At 41.6% G+C, this 19,907-nt stretch overlaps 1 protein-coding gene across 1 annotated transcript in view; it reads right to left on the reverse strand.

Annotated features, from left to right (window-relative positions):
- The window catches only part of sfl (N-deacetylase and N-sulfotransferase sfl), a 55,221-nt gene extending 35,324 nt beyond the window's left edge, over positions 1-19,897 (reverse strand). Inside the window, exon 1 of the mRNA XM_030383919.2 lies at positions 19,004-19,897. The gene's annotated coding sequence lies outside the window, so the exon portion shown is untranslated. The remainder of the gene's footprint in view (positions 1-19,003) is intronic.
- Positions 19,898-19,907: the final 10 nt, after the last annotated feature.

The raw sequence follows: 19,907 nt of genomic DNA on the forward strand, positions 1-19,907 counted from the left end.
GAAAATTCAATTTGTTTTCGCTTGTTTAGTTATAAATTCTTGGCCTCATTTCGAGTCTTTCAAATCAATTGCATGCAAACAGCAAATCAAGTAAACAAATACATCAAATAAATATTATTCATGAGCATGCCGACATCATCATTCACGAGCTGTGCTGCCCCATATTTTGTAATTTTTCATTTTGCACCAACAGCAACAGAAACAGCAACAACAACAGCAATTGGGGCATAGCTGCAGCAGTTCAATGACATAATTTGTCGCAACCCATCAATAGAGTGGACAGAGCTAACAATAGGATACCGGAGCAGCAGCAGCAGCAACAGCAGCAGCGGCAGCCATAGCTACTGCTTCATGTTTGTCCAGGCATCAACGTCAGCAACATCATTATTATGCTGCTGCTGCTGCTGCTGCTGATGATGATGATGATCAGCTAGAACGTCATTGTTTTCGCTTGAACTTTATTGTTTTGATTTATGCGCGTGCATAACGAGCGCGAGCTGCGCTGCACTGCAGGCTAAGCTAAAACTTTGCGGGCTTCAACTGTCGGTCGGTCGGTCGGTCGAACGGAGCCAACTCAGCCCGCAGCCCTCCTTCGCTCTCTACCCATTCGACTTCCTCTCTATGCGATTTGCCTGCACTGGACACGCCGCGTTGTTTATTCCGCCAACGCCAAACAATAGCGAGCCAGTCGCGTTGTTGACACTGCGGCAGCCGCAGCGGGACATGCAGCGGGTGCAAAGTGCAAATGAAAATGATGTTGTAGCATCTACAACAACTACAACAACTGCTGCTGCTGCTGTTGCTGCTCCTACTGCTGGCAGTGGCATCGCATCAGCTGCCCGCGTCCGATTATGTTAATGTGCCCAGTGCTCTGGCATTATGATGTTGTTCTCTAGACGAGCACTCTGCATATATTTGACGAGAAATTTTGAGGTCTTGACTGCGCCGCGTCTCATGTTCTTGATGATAGCAAAAATGCTAAACAATTTTGTGGTCCCGATTGTTGCCACTGGAAACGTAGCCAGTCAGCCAGTCAGTCATGCAGTCAGTTAGTCATGCAGTCACTCAGTCATTCAGTCAGTCATTCAGTCAGTCAGTCAGTCGGTGAGAGTTGAGATGCCAATTTAGCATGTTTCGAGCGACAGTCAAATCGAGTTGATGTTGTTTCTGTGGTAACTTGAGCATTCAGGTGCATGCCACAATTTTTAGCTTAGCTAGCTATGTACGTCAGCTGGCACAACTTGTAAAACTTATCATTGAATGACGCTCAAAGTTGCCTCTGACAAAATCTGATGCACAAAAATATGTTGTGGCGGCAACTCGAACTCAACCTCAGGCATTTGATGAATTTGGCCAACAAGTTTGTTTATGTTTGGCTTAGTGTGTTTCATATTTCTGCCAAATATCCCCAGCTGGGGCTTAATTAAAATACAAATTGAGAGTACGACATTGCTTGTGATTATTCATGGCAACTAAAACAATTGCAATATGCAAAACAAGCGATGTCAAAACTTGTTCCGCTCGTTGCGGAATTCGAATTTCTGCCCGAAATTCTGTGCAAAAATATCAACAATAATTATGTAATTTATCTAATGCCACAAATCGGGCCTTAATTAAACGGCCATATAAAACAACTAGCGACAGCAGCAGCAAACGCAAGCTCATAAAATTTATGAGAGCAGCTGCATTAGCTCGCGCATATTTCATAATTACACCCTGACCCGGACACGGCGTGCAATGCCGGGCAATGCCGGGCAATGCCGGGCAATTCCCGCCTTCCCCCTTCACACGTTCGTGTGCCACCCGCACCAAACAATTTTCAACTGCAATTTTTAGCCGAGCGCAAAATATTGAAGCGCATTTTTTGTCGCCCAACGTCAAAAGCGTGAAAAATTGTTGCAAACTTTGACAAACTTAAAATATATGTGTATATATGTATGTATACATATATAGTTGTGTACGTGTATGGGTGCGAGATAGTTGCACGGGGGGCGTTGCTCGAGTTTGCTAATAATTTTATGACACAAATAAATCGCCGGAGCCGGGACAAGTTGCGCTCAAATTGAATAAAAACCGTGACTTGCGCTGCTGTCGTCAGATAAGCAAAGGCAGGCGAAGGGCAGCAGGAGGAAAAGTGTGAAGAAGAGAGAGACAGAGCGAGAGAGAGAGAGAGAAAGTGGGGGAGTGAGAGCGAGACAGATGATGGCGGGCAACAAAGTAAAGTATGTTCTACAGAATTAAATACGAAATTCCAAAAAGTCAGTCACATCAAATTAGCAACGGCATTAAATATTAACTTGCATCAGCAGCACGCATTAAGTAATTTCAACAATTTCTCGTTAAAGCGACAAATTAAAAATGACAGCCTTTTTATACGAGAGTTGTTAAAAATATTTTTACGGCCGTCGACGTGGCGTATGCGTAATGTTGGATAACAATTTTCGCCTCTCGTTTTACTTATTTAAGGCTTAACGAAAAGCCTTGTTTTTTCGGCAGTAAAGCTAGACAGCTCGATACACATGTGCTCTATGCAAGTTGAGCTGACAAAGGTGAGAGAGAAATAGATATAGCAGCAGTTCATAACGTATAATGGAAATACTTTGGAAATTTTATGTACGATTTTAATTATAAGATTTAATTGCATGCCAATAACTTTTCTGCTCTGCCCTCTAATTCCACTTCAATCTAAATCTAAAGCAACTGCTTAGAGCATCTCACAGTCAGCCATGCCCAGCCTCTTCAACACGCTTTTTATTATACTTTTTTTATGGACTGTTGAGCTGATAAAGCACTTGTGCAGGTTAACAATGTTCTTGCAGCTGACACGACTTTATGTGAGTGCATAAAAGACTAGACGACGACATCGACGACGACTGGGATGAACTCTAAAACACTTTATTTATACTCAATGTATTGTGGAAAGTTTCTAAGCGCAGCTGCACTGGCAAAGTTGAAGCTCCGAGCTTAGAGATTTGTTAATGAAGGATGCCGGACTTGAGCCGAGACTCCATTCCGGCCTGGCCACAGCCCGATGGCGCCCACACAAAAACTAAAATTGCAATTTTTGTTCTCTTTATGTTTGCTGCTGCGTTTATTTACGAAACGAACTAAAACTTTTGGCTAAAGTTAATCGATGCCAGTTGGCTAACCAAGTTGCGGCAAATTGACCGGAAAATGTTTACCAATTGCTAGCGGAACTCTGCACAGCAAAGCCGAGATTTGGCCAGCGACTATCGATGGCCGGCAGCTCCATATAGCAAATTAAACAGCTACCAACTTCAACTGAACAGAAAAAATAATATAGGGGGAAAAAAAATCCAGGGAAAAAAAAAGAAATTGTGTTTTATAGCAAAAGTTTTATTCGCCGACCCCGTTGACATATATTGAAAAAAATTTTTTTTTTTATTATTATTTTTATTTCATTTTTTTTTCCAAGTGCCAAAAGTTTGCCAGGCACTGGAAAAGTTTTGTGCATTAAGGATTGCCACGGCTCTGGGACTGATAGCGAGCGAAGGACTGCACGCTGTAATGGAATTTATGAAATTGTATTTTGGCAGCCAGTGGCAACAATGGAAATCGTTTGAGTTGTTTGCCCCAATTTGGGTCAATGAAAGTTGCGCTTTGCTTCAAAATCAATTGGATTTTCATAAAGTTTCTCGCACGAACAATAGCTTTCCCCCTCCACACACACACACACACACACAATGGGCCATCCAAACATTTCGTATTGTCAATTTAACTTTGTCACTTGTCGCAACCCAAAAGGGAAAGATTTTTGCCGTGACAGGCGGGGCAGGGGGCGGGACAGGGGCTGAGACTGCCCCTAAAGCCAAATGACGGCCATTGAACTACCAATAAAATTCGCTATAAATAAATTGCAAAATGAGTCAAGGCGGTTGACATTTGTGGCTGTGTTTAGGCTTTGGGTATTGGGGATTGGCTGGCTGTCAAACTGGCTGCAAAAGTTTCATAAGTGCAGCAACAACAACAGCAGCAGCAACAACAATTGACAGCTGCTACAAAAGATGGCGAACAACAAAAGGCCTGCGTCGGCTTCGAGTGGGTGGCACTCTGTTATGGCTCGGACTTGTCTGCACCGCTAACATGGTTAGGCAGACAGCACGACAGCCGGCGCGCACCACCCAACCACCCAGCCAGCCGAACAACCAGTCGACCAGCACAGCATATTGTTGTGTTCGACATGGCTGAAAAGGAAAAAAACAAAATACAGTGCAAAATTGCAGCGCAGGAAGAATACGTAACCACAGCAGAAGGCCACCAACTATTTTAGATGCCAAAAGCGAAGGCAACAACAACAACAACAACATCAGCAGCAGCAGCAACGATTGCTACGTTTGCATGTTGCATGCCGCCAGTGAAAACAATGCCAAAGGCCATGTGTAAATATGCTTTACAATTTTTATGCTGTTTTTTATAGACATACATACACACATACATGCGTATACAGCCCGTCAAGGTGCCAGCATGCGCACAGTGTGAAAATGTTTAGTAATAAAAAAAAAGAGAAATAAATGAATGACAGACAGATTTAAGAAATATTTCGCATTGTCTGAGAAATTGTGAAAAATGGCAAGAAATATTCCAAAAAACTGACAGCTGCAAGGATTATTTATGATAAATTTGCCATCGATAAATTTTCAATCGAATAGTCTTTAAATGACATAAGCATAGCACATATTTGACAAGGCAAAATGATAAAGTTAATAAAAAATATATATAATAATAAATATATAAAATAATAAATATATGTACATTAATAATATGTATAATATTTATGTATATATATGTATATTAATAATACGATTTCCAAGACCCTTAATTTCTTACCACCTTTTCACAGTCCTCCCAGCAGTCTAGATCAGCATAATTTTGAGCACATTTTGCGCACATTACGCCCATTGTATTTCAGTATTTTTAGTACTTTTTAATGGCAGCACCACAAAACAACAACTAATCGCTGGGCACAACAAATGAGAGGCGAAACTTTTGTTATTTTTTTACCATGTTAGACAGTTAACGAAAAAAAAAGAAACTAAATAAAAGCCGATTTTGTTTTTGTTGTCAGAGACAAACGCCGCTGGGCCGTCGCAGCGATGAAAAAAAGGAAGCAATAAGTAAAAGAAATCAACTTGCAACTTGCAACGCCGTGGCAGGCAACAAAAGCCGCGCACTTCACTAAATGTCACTGACCGAGAAATGCACGGCAAGAGAGTTGCAAAAATCTAAAGCAGCCGAGCATAAAATAAAAAAAAAAACAAAATACCAAAAAAAAGGACACACAGCAGGCGGTTTTATTGCCAGTGGCAGGATGCGAGCAGCAACAACAACAACAACAACAGCAACAATAGACAGCACAGGACAACAATGAGAGGACACACAACAGCAACAGCAACAACAACAACAGGACAGTGTTGCCAGTGCTGGCCAAAAGGAATCCTTTTGGATGGCAAGCGCCAGTGACACGCCAAGTTCAGGCAGCGAGTCCACGTGCCCACCATCTCCATATCCTGGCTCATACATAACCAATGTCCATGGCACTTCATTTTGTTGTTGTCGCCACTCGACGGACCAGTCAACGAGCCAACTTGATTGTTGGCTAGGATTTGCTTTGTTTTGCTTTTTTGTTTTTTGTTTCTCCTTTTTATTCGTGGCTCTTTCTCGTTTCTGGTTCGTTTTGCCTTGTTGTTCTCTCGTTTTCCTATTGCATTTTGTGATGATTTGGCAAATTGAATTCCAGCTCAATTTGCCGGCTAACGACAATGGCTAATTAGTTCGACTTCAACGCTGAAAAGTGTGCTACGAAAAATTGCGAGACATTTTTCAACGCCCACGGCATTTTTCTTGATTTTTCACAAACCTTAACAATTGGCAAATTGACGCTGCATATAGTGTAACTTCTAGCTGAACAATATTCGCTGAGCTCTACATCAAATAAATGCCAATTATGCAAAGGCCAACGCAGGCAGACAGCGAGGCCAAGTCTTCCTCTCAAAGGTAGGCTAAGGCGAGCTTCAACATGGCAGACGACATAAGCCAAAGCTCAAGGCATTATGGACTCAGCCGTCAAGCTGCCAATGAGAGCATTAACCAAGCCAAAGATCAAGGTAAGCCTGCCCATCTATATATAATTTAATAAACTCTCCATCAAGCCAACAAACTGTGAAGCTTCTTCACGTTTAAAATATATTTTTATATTGAATTACGATGGGAAAAATTAAAAGGAAAATCGTATACTTGTAATATATATTGGCTTTCAAATGTTTAGAACTTTGCAAACCCAAAAAAAAAAAAATATATATATATATATATAAATGCCTATACATATATTGCCAAACGATAGCAATCAAACAAAAAACCTTAATTAGCTGCAGAACAGTGAAAAACTTCGAAACTTTTATGCTGCCTCAGCTAACTTTGCTTCTATTCAAGATGTTCTTCAACAGAGAGTTTTACCAAAACAACAACAACAAACGGAAACAAAATAAAAGCGGCGGCAGTTTTCTTCTCATATTGGCTGCTGTTTTCAGCTCATGTACACAAGTATCTGTGGCTTCTGTGTGTCGGCTGGGAATGTATCTGTATCTGTTTACAGCTGTAGATTCGCTTTTCATGCTTCAATAAATAAAATGAATTGAAAAAGCTGAAACAGGGAGCGGCAGAATCAGAGAGAAACAGATAAGGAATGAGAGAATGTGTGATAGAGAGAGAGAGAGATATACGAGAGTGGGAGCTGGAGTGAGTGACAGAGAAATAGGGTAAAAGGCTGCGCTGTAGCAGCTCAGCAGCAGCAAGGATAACAGATTAGTTGAGCTGGCCAACGGACTAGTCCTGTCTTTCAATGCGAATCAAAACATTTTGTTAAAAGGAAACACACACACACACAGACACGCACACAGAGATAGCTAGAGAGCCAAGCTGGCAGTGAAGGCCTATTCACACAGATGCGCGCGTTTATCTGCGGAAACGGAGATACGTCGTACGTGCTGAGGACGTGGCCAGGACATGCCCACGACGCGAGCTCTAAACTGGCAACTTTATCTACCCTTATGCGAATGCCTGTATGTATGTGTGAGAGAATGTCTATGTGTGTGTGTGTGTGTGTACGCATTTGACAGCCAACTTGTGTGTAATAAAATGTAATAAAATAAAACTCACATATTAGAAATGTTTTGCTAGTATTTTTGTTTTTTTTTTTGCTGCTTTTTTTTTCTCGCTTCGCTTTTTTCCTTTTCTATGGCGCATAAAAAACATTTTGTAGTTGTTGCAGTTGTTGTTGTTGTAGTTGTCGGGCCATAAATGAGAAGATGCCGTCTGTGCGTGTGGCTAGTTTTGGCTTAGCATTAGCAAATATTACACATACGCACTGTATGCGAACATCTTAGCCTAATGACAATCACAATCAAGAATAGCTCAGATTTTGGTTCCTTTTGTTCTCGCTTCCCTGCTTGGCACAAAGCCACGCAAACGAGTCTTTTATGACACATTTATAGGCCATTTAATGGCGACCAAATGACATCCAGCTGTCAATGAAGTCATTTAAATGTATTTGGGTACGTTTGCGTGCGTGTGTGTGTGTGTATGTTGCTTTAGACTTTAGACATAATCATAGCCACATCAACATCAACATAAAAACACGAAATGCACATATATATTATGTTATATGATATATGTATGTATATGATGTCTATTGACACTTTAGATTTGATTGCTTTTTTCACACAAATAAAATTTGGACTATAATTAGTGCACATATCAAATGAAAATTTAGTTGCTATGGCTAAAAATAAATTGAGCAGCAATTAATTATTTATTTCAGTATTTATATACGTTTGTGTGCATATTGTTGTTCTCATTAGGCTAGCTCATTCGCTTTGTCATTTCATTTCAGTCTCACAATTTTTAATGACACTTTAAACGCCATCGAAATATCAAACAAATAATTGACAGCTGCTGCTGCTCCTGCTGCTGCTGCTATCACTCCTGCTGCTGCTGCTATCACTCCTGCTTCTGCTGCTGCTGCTGCTATCACTCCTGCTCCTGCTGCTCCTGCTCCTGCTGCTCCTGCTGCTGCTGCTGCGGCTGCCCTTGCCTCGGCGCCTAGTCAGGCCATTAATTACACAAGTTCTTCATTGCAAATTGAATTAGCTTTTGACAAAGTGCTGCATATTGATTTTCTAATTGGCCCCGTCAGAGCGGCCAAAGAGCCATTAAAGCAATTTTAATGTGCACAATTAATGCTGCTTAATGCAATTTTTAGCAGTTGACAAAGGCGCGCAGCAAGCGGCGGGACAACAACAAAATGGCGTCCAGCACAAACTTGGCTGACCATTAAGTTAATGAGGGTCATTGCGGCAACGTGTTGTTCCTTCGCACCTTGCCACCAGATGCGAATGAAGCGCACACAGTTTGCTCTCTAGGCGGGCGCCTCTTGGGGGGATAATGACGTTAATACTATCGTTTCGCTGCCGAGTGCTCTGGGTGGCTAGAGTGGTGGTGTGGGCATTGGCAGTGGTAGTTGGGAAGTGGAGCCGTTGCTCTTTGTAATGCGCCCACTTCCGGCGAGAGTGAAGCCACATCGGCGGCAAACGGAAACGGAAGCCAAACAAATATGGCCGACGCACGCTTGGCCAGACAAAAACGACAATAAAACTTTTTAATGCATTTTTAGGCGGCACGTGGGACGCGCCAATGCACAGTGGTTCGAAGCGCTCACGTTGTTTTATTCGTTTTGTTTTTATTGCAAAAGTTGCCAAAAAATAATTGGGGTTTGATGACTAGAGGATATACATACATATATTTATATTTATTTCATATGGTCTATGGATATTTGTTTTATATTTATTTCAATGACAACTTTAATTAAGGCTTATGGAAAATTAATTATAATTAATAATACTTGATAAACAAATAGCTAATTAAATTGCATCAGTTTTCTCCTTCATTAAAGCCTGACGGCCATATTTTAGAGCTTTTAAGCATATGTCTATAAATAAGTCTAAGGTTAGCTCATATTTAATTCTCTCTCTCTCTCTCTCTCTCTCACTCTATCTCTCTGTCTCTATCTCTCTCTATCTATAAATAACTCATATGTCTATAAATAAGTCTAAGTTTAGCTCATATTTAATTAACCAACATTTTCTCTCTCTCACTCTCTCTCTCTCTCACTCTCTCACTCTATCTCTCTCTCTCTCTCTCTCTCACACTCTCTCACTTTTAGAGCTTAGCTTGCCATCAAATATTTCATTTAATTAGTGCACATCAATCAACGCTATGATTATTTCTCAACCACTGTGCCAATTGTGCGTTCTTTCTATTTGGTTTTATGTTTCAGTTGATTCATTATTGCGTCAACCTTTGCACTCACAGTGGAGCAACAAAATTTCATTTCTCTCATTGAGTGCTAAAATAAATTTGTGCCACGTTCCTCTTCTTCTTCCTATTTTTTTGTTTGTCTGTATTATTTACGCCAATTTATTTTTGAAGGTCTGTTTTTAATGTCATCTCGATGCGAGAAGGTCTGGCTGGGAGCTGTGTAATTTTAGCTGTGATAAGAATGATGTGGATAATGATGATGATGATGATGATGGCGATGGCGTTGCTGCTGATGATGATGAGTTACAGCGACGGGCTAAACAAAGCAATGCCAAATAGAATGACAGCTGAAATGTCAGTTGAGAGCGACAAGGACGTGGACCACAGGACAGTAAATAGTACATAATGGCAATTTAAATGGCATTTTTAGTTGGCTTTTATGGTTGGAGCATGACCCATGCCGCATGCCCCTTTCCACATGCCGCACACACAGTACACGCTACACAGTCTATAGCATGGAGTGACATGCGATATTTGATCAATAACTTGAATGGGGGGGGGAGGGTTAGAAGATATTGACTTTGCTGGGGGTTGCCAACATAATAAAGTGGATATGTAGCAAGCTAGACATCTGAGTATGTATGTGTGTGTGTGTGTGTGTGTGCATCCTGTTTTGCTAGTCTGCTTGGTCGGACTGCTGCTGCTGCTGCTGCTCCTGCTGCTCCTGCTGCTGCTGCTTTAGACGTGGCTTGTTTGTGCCGCCTTTGCTTTGGCAGCAAGCCGCATTCATTATGAAAGGCAAACAGGATGGCGCTGGCAGCAGGACGCGAGTGGCAGGACGCCACCAGGGCCATCAATCTGTTAGACTCGTGCTGGCCGGGCTTGACTCGCCTGACTTTGCCTCGCACTCGGCTAACCGTTTTCGCACGTACCATGCGCCAGATCAAAGCCAACAGCCGACGCCGCCTTCAGCCACTCGAGAGTTTGCCTGGGCAAAACAAAAGCTCTTGGCGCTGTCTCAAGCGTTATTTATTGTTAACGAAATAGCCGACGCCCTACGGGCCGCACAGGTCCTTGGCACAAGTCAAAGGCGGCGTTGCCAGACTTGCCCAAAAAACATAAAGCAGAAAAATATATAAAGGCATCCATTGCCAGCCATAATCATTTTAGGACCCGAGGGAAGGCAAGCCAGCCATGGGGTTTGGTTGCGTCTGGCAATTAATCAAACGCTAAACACCACAACACATTTTGTGGTTTTACAAGCATGTTAAATGTTCATATTGTTGTTGTTGTTGTTGTTGTTGTTGGTGCTGCAGCTGCTGCTGCTGCTGCTGCTCTTGATAGCAAATTAATGCCGTTAGACGCCTGTAATCTCATCCTGGCCTGGCCTAGTCGACCGTGTCCTGCTCGGCCCTCACTTGTCTCGTTATTGTTTCAATTGTTTTGGCAGCCTGCCCGTTGACAACAAAACTAAATTAACACGCACACAGCCAATCGGCCAATTCTCCAGCCCTCTGCCTCTCTCTCTCCCTGAAATGGGCACATTCGTTCCCTAGACAGGCAACAGGATGCTGCCCTACGTGCGTTCCTCTCTCTCTCTCTTTCTATCCCTCTCTGTGTGTGTGTGTGTGAGCCAATTGAAAGCAGTCAAAGAGCAGCAGCCGGATTACAATCTATCAGCTGCAGCCTGCTCGGCGCACAAATTTTGGCCCGTGCAGTGAGTGGACATGGACATGGACATGGAAAGAGCCTCGTCCTGTTCCAGGCGGTTGCCCATATCCTATGCGGCCTTTCGCCTGCGCTCCGCCTGTCGCATTGCAGGCTCCAGTTCAAACGGTTTGTGTGTTAAATCGCTTTTTATTGTTGTGTACATTTTTGGTGTGCGTATGTGTGTGTGTGTGTTTCCAATGATTGGCATCGGTTTTGTGCTGTTCTCATTTACATAACAATACACGCTCTCTGGCGTATGTGTGTGTGTGTGTGTGTGGGCAACTCTATTACACTTAAATTGCGTTTTAAAAAGGGCACGAAACCAATTGGGCTTTTCGGGAGTGAGCCCTGCATGTAACTGATAATGGCGGAAGCTGTAGGCGTGGCTGACACGCTCAAACAGACAAAGAGTCCTTGGGGGAATTGCGCACACATGTTGAACGATTGGGATCTCCTTGACATTTCAAATATGATTGCAATTAACAACAAAAAATAAGGTGCGACAGCCAAATCTGATAGAAGAGCCATAAATAACTGTGAATAATGTTGGCGAATAAATCAGCAGCAAAGAGACGGCCAATAAATAGATGAGATATGGCGCGGAAATCATAAAAAAGCGTTGATATATTTTCTTTTTTTTTTTTAGATATTTGGCAAAATGTATTGGAAAATAAGCAAATTGTACGCATTGAAAAAAAATTGAGGCAAAGCTCTCTGGCCATAAGCAGCGAGATTCTTTCTGCATATTCAGCGCGTGGTTTTTTGACATCTATCAAATAGATATGCAATTAAAAAGCATCTATCTAGCTCTATGCGCTCTGCATGCACACAGTCATCCATCATTGCAGTCTGTTGGCTTCATTTCCTAACGATATCCGGAATGTTGCGAGCGTCCAGCTGATAATGCGATATCGTTTTTTGCGCATATCCCGTCGCTGGCGCCGGCAGCTTTCCAGTCCATTGATGGCCAACCCGGCCGGTGCAGCGTTTTACAAATTGACTTTATGGTGTGCATAGAGCCGGCGACAGGACACTCACCTCCCCTGCCCTGCCCAGCCATTCGAATGGGCGACAGCTTAACGCAAAGTTTGCAACAACTAAAATGGCGACACATAAATGAACAGTAAAATGCTTTGGCAAACGGATGGCCAACTCGGAGCGGGGCAGTTGGAAGTGGGGGGGGGTGCAGTTGACTGCACGTCACGCACACTTTATCCTTCATGGCGTTGCAAACGAAACATTCGTTCGTTCATTTGGCTTGCGTTAAAGGCAAAAATCCGGATGCGGACACAAACGACAACTAAATGCGTGAAATGTCAGCGGACTGTGACAAGCCCATTGCCCACTGCCCACTGCCTCCTCTGTATCCCTCTCCCTCTCCCGCTCGCTCGTCGCACTCTTGGCACACTTTTTGCGTATTGGGTGCATTGGCTTTTGCAGTGGGCCAGGTGCAATTCGAGCGAGCCACCACAACAACAAGAAGCCCGAGCGTTTGCAATTTGCAATTTGATTTCCCAACAACTGCCGCCCGCCGCTCGCCGCCCTCTTCACATTCGTAATGCGTTTTACAGCACTGAAAAATGTTGTAATTAAATGCGCAACAAACAAAAGTTTTGTCAGCGCTTTTTCTGGTCATTTTGTTAATTGATTTTTGCCCACAGTTTGGCAAGCGCTGCAGTGCCGCCAAAACTGTGCGCTAATTTATAGCCAAGCCGCATGCAGAGAACATAAATAAATAAATGCATAAATAAAATTGCACAAGCTACAACAGCAGCAGCACCACCAGCAGCACCACAAAAATTCATAAACATAATAACCAAGGGTAGGGAGAGTGTGAGAGCTGCTGCTCTTAATGCTGATGTAGGGTATTTGGGGCGCTTAAGCGCCGGAACAAAGCAATCAGCTGCCCCCATGCGTGGCGTCTCCGCACACAGCATATAACATAAATAATAAAAAAATAAAAAAGAATATACACACACAAAATTGTAAAAAAATATAAATAAGAATAAAGAATATGTATGTGTATGTACACACATATTTATGCAAAAAGCACGATAGCAAAGGCAGCGGCAGCTGAGGCAAAACTTTAGCCACGCCCCACACACGCACACACATAAACAATGCGACGGCTTAGCTGTGAACATTTATTTTATTTTTATGCCATTCCGTTTTGTTGCTTAAGCGCAGTGTACAAATTTTATATACAAAAAAAAAAAAAACAAGAAGAAAAAAATATTAAAAAATAAATAAAAACAACCACAGCAGTTAGACAAAGGCATGCACATGCCTTAAGAGCAACAACAGGGGGGTCTTAGCGCGGCGACCAAAGGAAAACTAGATGAAAAGACACAAGGGCCACACGGGGCAGGCGGTGGGCTGGCAACGAGCGGAAGCCGGCCGCAGAGCAGCGCGTAAAAATCCGAGTGAGAAATGTGTGCGAAAAACGGCCAAACTGGCGCATCCTGTGGCCAGCTGCGGTATGTGTAGAAGCAGCAGCAACAACAGCATCAGCGGAAATAAAAATACCAACAACAAGAATGAAGAAGAAGCAGAACAATTGCAGCAGCAGCAGCGGCAGCGGCAACGGCAGCTGGCAAAATCGTCAAAAAAACGCTGCTAAAAGACTTTAAATGTAACTCAAACTGCACGGAGGCGAACAGGGGAGCGAGCGGGACGAGCGGATGGCAGCGTGAATCGGGTAGCTCGTATTCCAAGTGTGGCAGTAATTGAGAATGAAGATTACGAGCTAAACATAAAAGCTCATAATAGTAGCACCAGCAACAACAACAACAGCAACAAATAAATAAACAAAGCAAACGCAAACAGCAAACAGCAAAACACGCAAAAATGCTGAAAACAAAAATCTCGTAAACTGCGGCAATTTACTGTACAGCACGAACCAGTTCGTGAACCAGCGTAATTTCTGTGAACCGATTACGATTTGTAATACCTAAAATATGAGTGGCAGCAGAGACAAAAAAAATGGGGGAAATGAATTGACTGAGAACGGGAACTAGTTTGCAATGGAACCAGCCGAGTTCCATGAACGAATTGAACATCAATTTTCAAATACTTAAAAAGAAAATAGTAGTGAAAATAGTAGTTAATGAAAATAGTAGTATTCCTTAAATATGAATGTTAAGTTTTGGAGTTACTTCAATTCAATTTGGATCAGCTTTATGAGCTAGTTCACTGTTGATAGCTATTCTATTCTAAAGTTTTAATTTATATCGAGCCACCAAGTTTTATGTCAAGCTATGTCAATCTACTTTCCAGCCTCCATTCTTATAATGTCTCAATATAAAGCACTCTACCCCGACTTCCCATTTTCCACAGTCTTCTTCTATAAAATCTCTGTTAGCACTTGTTTAACTGCAAAATAATTATTTTAGTGCGCAATTTTCCATTAACGCCTGCCTGGCTGCGGTTCGCTTCTTTTTTGACGGCTCTCTGTCACTCGGATCAGATCTGAGCGCAGCCCATGACAGCTGGGACGACAGCAGCAGCAGCAGCAGCAGGAGTAGCAGGAGAAGCAGCAGCAGAGCGGCAGCACACGGCCACAACAAAGCAATTATTAGCACAGTCATTAGCAGCATACCCCATCGAACACCACCACCACCACCACCATCAGACCAGCGTGTACCGCGCAACCACAGCTCCGAACACAAAATGTGTGGCTCTGCTAATTAGCTGGTCGAAGAGCATAAAGCTTTTCGCTATTTGAATCGATGAAGGTACACAAAACAAACATATTTACAGCACATCATACATACATATATATAGGTATACTTATACATATATAGTTAGTATATATATATCAACACTCATAGATATATATTATATTGTAGCTGCTGTGCTCATAATTCCTGCTAAAGCTTGTTGCAAAATGAAAAAACTTTCTATATAAGAATATAAGAGCAAACTTGGGTTTTGTTGCAGCAGCGGCAGCAGCAGCAGCAGCATTAAGCTCGAGGGGGCGTACGTAAATCCAGTTAATCGCTTTGCTTTAGCGCGCTCTGAATTAGACTGCAGAGGCACTCAGTCAACCCCAACAACAGCAAACCCACCCACAGCAGCCTCTCAGTTTCGCAGCCTGTGGCAGGTTCATGTCCTGGCGCTGCTTTTCATACGGCTTATTTGGCATTTTGCCTTTTGTCTCGCCAGCAGATCATAATAAACAGCGCAGAGGGCACAAACTGAAACAGCGCTCGGCGCTCGGCTCTCGGCTCTCAGCTCTCAGCTACTTCAGGCAGGCATCGCATCATTTTGTGTTCGCATTAAGAAGAAGACAGCGAACCAGTTTAAATGCCCCCGCCAACCGCTTCCTCTCTAGCTGGATTGTCGGGGCGGGCGAATAGTGACTAAGCCGAATGCATTTTCTACTATGATGAGGCATAAAGGCCGCAGCAGCGGCAGCGGCAGCAGCGTCAGACAATTTCAGCTACTGTGCAACATAAGCCGCAGCAAAGAAGATTTCTTAGAGCACAAGCCGGGAGCAGCCGGGCAGCCGCAGCGCAGCAGACAAAGGAAACAAAAGCCAGCCATATTAAAGATCATTATGTGAAGTCCAAAGATCGCAATCAATTTCCAGTTGATAATTTACTTTTGAATTGTACTCAGGCAGCTGGAAATAGCCTCTTGACTGCAGCTCTTCAAATGTACGAGAATTCAGTACTACGCAGCGCATGCCTCCGCATTTAATAGAATTTCCAATTAAAGAATATTATTTTACGTTTATTTCATTACGAAAAAAAAAAGAGAAAAATAATTTAAAAACAAAGCTCTAGTATAATTAGAATCCCATAAAAATATAGCAACTCAACGATCGTGACTGTCAAAAGTTGATAAAGCCCGAAGATTTATATGCAAAACCTGTTTAGAAAGAGCTACCTACATCTAACTGAAGCTGAACAGAAAATAAGTAATAATGAAATTAGCTTAAAGCAATAAAGTTTACGCTCAAATTGTTCGAGTTTAATAAGTAAACAAATGCTAAAACTTTGCATATAGAAAACAATTCAAGGAAATTAAAGATTGCTCTTTGAAATTTTTGAATTATAATATTTATATTTATATATAGGAATCATAGAAAATATATGGTGTATGTTTTCATTAAAAAGATCAAAAAGTATATTATAAATAAGCATTTAAGGAATTTCTTTCAAATTTTATTTTAGTTTTGCATATACTATAATACAATTATAAAAAAAAAAAAATACAATAAAAAAAACATAATATAGTATAATAGTATTATAAATACTATATAATATACTATATAATATATAATATAAATATTATACTATATATAATATAAATAATATAATATACTATATAATATATATAATAAACTTTATAATATAAAAAAGTATTTATATTATTATTTTTATCATTAGCGTTAGCTAATATAAATTCTACGCATTTCTAGTACAATCAACTTTATACACAGCTTTATTTCTATAGATCTATATCATCAGAACTTATAAAAAAAAAACTCCCAACTTTGTTGTGTTCAAATTAATGTATGAAAAAACTGTGCAAAAAATGTTTTTTTTTTTTTTTAATGGTCTGCTGTTAAAATTTCGTTTGTTTTAATCAGTGTATATAATTAGAAATGTTATCATATCGCCAATTTGCTCTAGAGAGGAAGCAAAACGAAAGTCTATTTTGGCCAAGCGACAGAAGCTCTGGCAGCATCTGTGGCGCCTCAACCTGAATGGGGTTTGGATATCAAGTGGGCGCTGTCAGAACAATATGTTGCCAGCTGTACAATGGGCCACTTAAGCGACAACAATAAAAAATCATTAGAATGCCAATGGCAGCCTGTGGCACAGGATGCACAGGACGCACAGGAAGTATGTATGCTAACCCTAAGCACAAGCTTGCAGCACGTTAAGCACACAAGCAGGCAAAGAGCGAGAGAGCGATAGAGAGAAAGAAAGGGAGAGATAGATAGAGAGAGTAGGAGAGAGTGAGAGCGGGACACACGCCCACGTAGTCAAGCGGCTCGCCTGGGCACTTCATAAATCTACAAGGCGTATGAAATACGAGTATCCTGTGCTGAGTGCAATAGCCAATCATGTTGCATGCTCCAAGGACCAAGCGGCATGTAGAAGTTGCAAAACAAAAACTTTCTGACATTGTAACGAGCACTCTTTTCGCTCGAGCAGGAGCAGGCGCAGCAGCAGGAGCAGGAGCTGGAGCAGCAACAGCAGCTGAAGCTGAAGCAGCGGCACACAGGATATCCACACAGGACACAAACATACAATGCACGATTGCCTTTGATTTATTAACAAGCCGTCGTTTATCATGTGGCCAACAATGGGTTAAGGCCTGAATTATAAGCGCCAACAATTGCAAAAATTTGTTCGACTGCAATCGCTGAATCAGAAACACATCAGGAACCACCATCAGCGCCCTCTCTCCCGCTCCGCCACCCTATCATCATGCATAAACAAATCATCTAAAGATAAACAAAACATTAACCTATGAGAATGTGTGTTTGTGTAAAATTTATAGAATGGGGACGCAGCCAAGTTTATTGAAATTAAGATATTTTCCCCAGACAGACAGACGAAATGAAAAGAGATATAGAAAAGTTTTTGATACTAAAAACTAACGGCATATGCTCATAATTCATGTCGGAAAATTTTGTATATTTGTGTATTTGTTGTTCATTCACTTTTATGGTCCCTTCTCCAAAATATTTATGTGGCTGCCGACCACGTTTTGGGGAAATATCAAAATCGGCATCATGAATCTAAAATCTACTATCTAGAATCTGAACCGGTCGACGGCGCATTCAGGCGTTAAATTTCCATGTGGGCGTGCAACACACACGAACGCCGAGCGAGGCCCCAACAAGCAAGTTGAAGGAGTTGCCGTTGCCAAAGTTAACGTCGCAGTTGGCGTCGCAGTCGCCGCGTGGGTGCCTGAACACCAAAAAGATAAAATGTTGACCAATAAATTTAGTGGCCATGAAAGACAGATGAAAAGCAAAGCCATGGCTAAAGGAGCACAAAGCGAAAGCACAATGATCAACACAAAAAGCCAAAGAACCAAAGCAAGAGAAATGCAACGAATACTAAATGCCTTTTATCAAAGAGATCAGGAACTAATATGAATGAAGTATATGTATATGGTATCATAGATAAACTACAATAGGCCATATGATCATCACACATTACAAAATTAACAAATATGGAATTGTTTGAAATTGAAATAAAATAAATTATTGAATAAACATATGGAAATGATCTTAAGAATAATTCCTAGATATTTAAATCGAATTAAATTACCACTAAAAGGATTAAAATTGAAATAATGTTGATCTGTTACGATCATTAATTCGAATACCTTTACACGCTAATATTAAATTTCCATATAATTTCATAAATTACAATGCCAAAATCAAGTACCGTTACAAATCAATTCAACAATCGATCATATGCCACGCTTAGATAGGGTACAAAAATGTGGAAAAACTAGCGTATACGACATATTAAAAAGGAAGATAAAAAGGGGTTACTGGGGAGTGGGCAACGCGTGTGTGTGAGTGTGTGTGTAAAAATGCTCCAGAAATGTCATTAACGTGCTTTGCTTTTGATGTTGCCTTTGTTATTGTTGTTGTTGTGGTTGCTTATCTTGACAAACGTAAAACGACACTGCAAGAGCGAGCGTCTGCACTTTTGTGTAAGTGTGTGTGTGTCCGTATACATTTCGAAAATTACCTGCAAAGGCGCCGCTCTTGGCTCTTACTAATTGATAAGTTTCTATTTATGTGGAAGTCTCTTCCGCTCGCTAGTTAACTGTAATTAACTATGTAAATTTTGACACTCGGTCGGCGCAACATAAAAGTAACATCGTACACACACACACACACACTCACGCACGCATAGCACACAGTTATTTTTTTGTATTTGCGTGCTAAAGTGTATGAACATAATTTGAGTTGTGGGCTTACCTGTCGCATCTATGTTTCAATCAATGCACGCGCACACACTCGCACATGCTGTTGCTGCTGCGCTGCTGCTGCTGCTGCTCTGCTCTGCTCTGCTCGCCTACGCATGCATCAGAATCAAACACAAACGTGTTGCGCTCAGCTGGCCTTGCAGCGAATGAGCTGCACAAAACACACGGCACAAAAAAGTTATCGTTTTGTTGATGCCGTTGCTGGCGTTCTTGTTGTTGCTACTATGTATATTTGGCACGTGAAACGGCATCGGCATGCGGCTGTTTTGTTGTTGTTGTTGATGTGCTTGTTATTGTTGGCATTTTTCAAATTTTCGCTTGCAATTGTGCCTTTTTATTTGCATTTGTTTACGTCACTGCACGCATACACATTCACAATAAACGACTGACGCGCGTACATTGGAGAGAGTAGTGCAAAAACACAAACAAACAGCAGCAACAAAGCAGACAACCGAATTACAAACAAACGCACACGCGCAGCGAAATCAACAAATTTATATATACTCCCATTAGCAATTATATTTATCAAGTCCGATTAGTTCAATAGGCTCTGCAATTTAATTTGGCAGCGTCTTTGTTTTCGTTGCGTTTATATTTATTATTATATATTTTTTTGGTTTTGTTTTTGCCTGTGCTGCGGACTCATGCAAAAATCGAAGTTTCCACGGCCGCTTCCAACGCGCTTTGTTGCTTCATGTTCTGGCTAGCCATTTACGCAATTCTCAATTTCGTATTGCCCGCGGGCGTCAATTATTATTGTTGCTTCACGCACATTTCTATTGTAAGTTATGCATTTAATTAATTTTAATGTTCAATCACGGGATCCCCGAGCGCGATTGCGGATGCGACTGGCCACGATAAAGGTTAAAATGGAACTGATGAAAGAGAGAGATGAA

This window comes from Drosophila navojoa, chromosome 4 (genome assembly GCF_054131105.1).
Source record: "Drosophila navojoa isolate 15081-1374.11 chromosome 4, UAZ_NAV_1.0, whole genome shotgun sequence".
Lineage (NCBI taxonomy): Eukaryota > Metazoa > Arthropoda > Insecta > Diptera > Drosophilidae > Drosophila > Drosophila navojoa.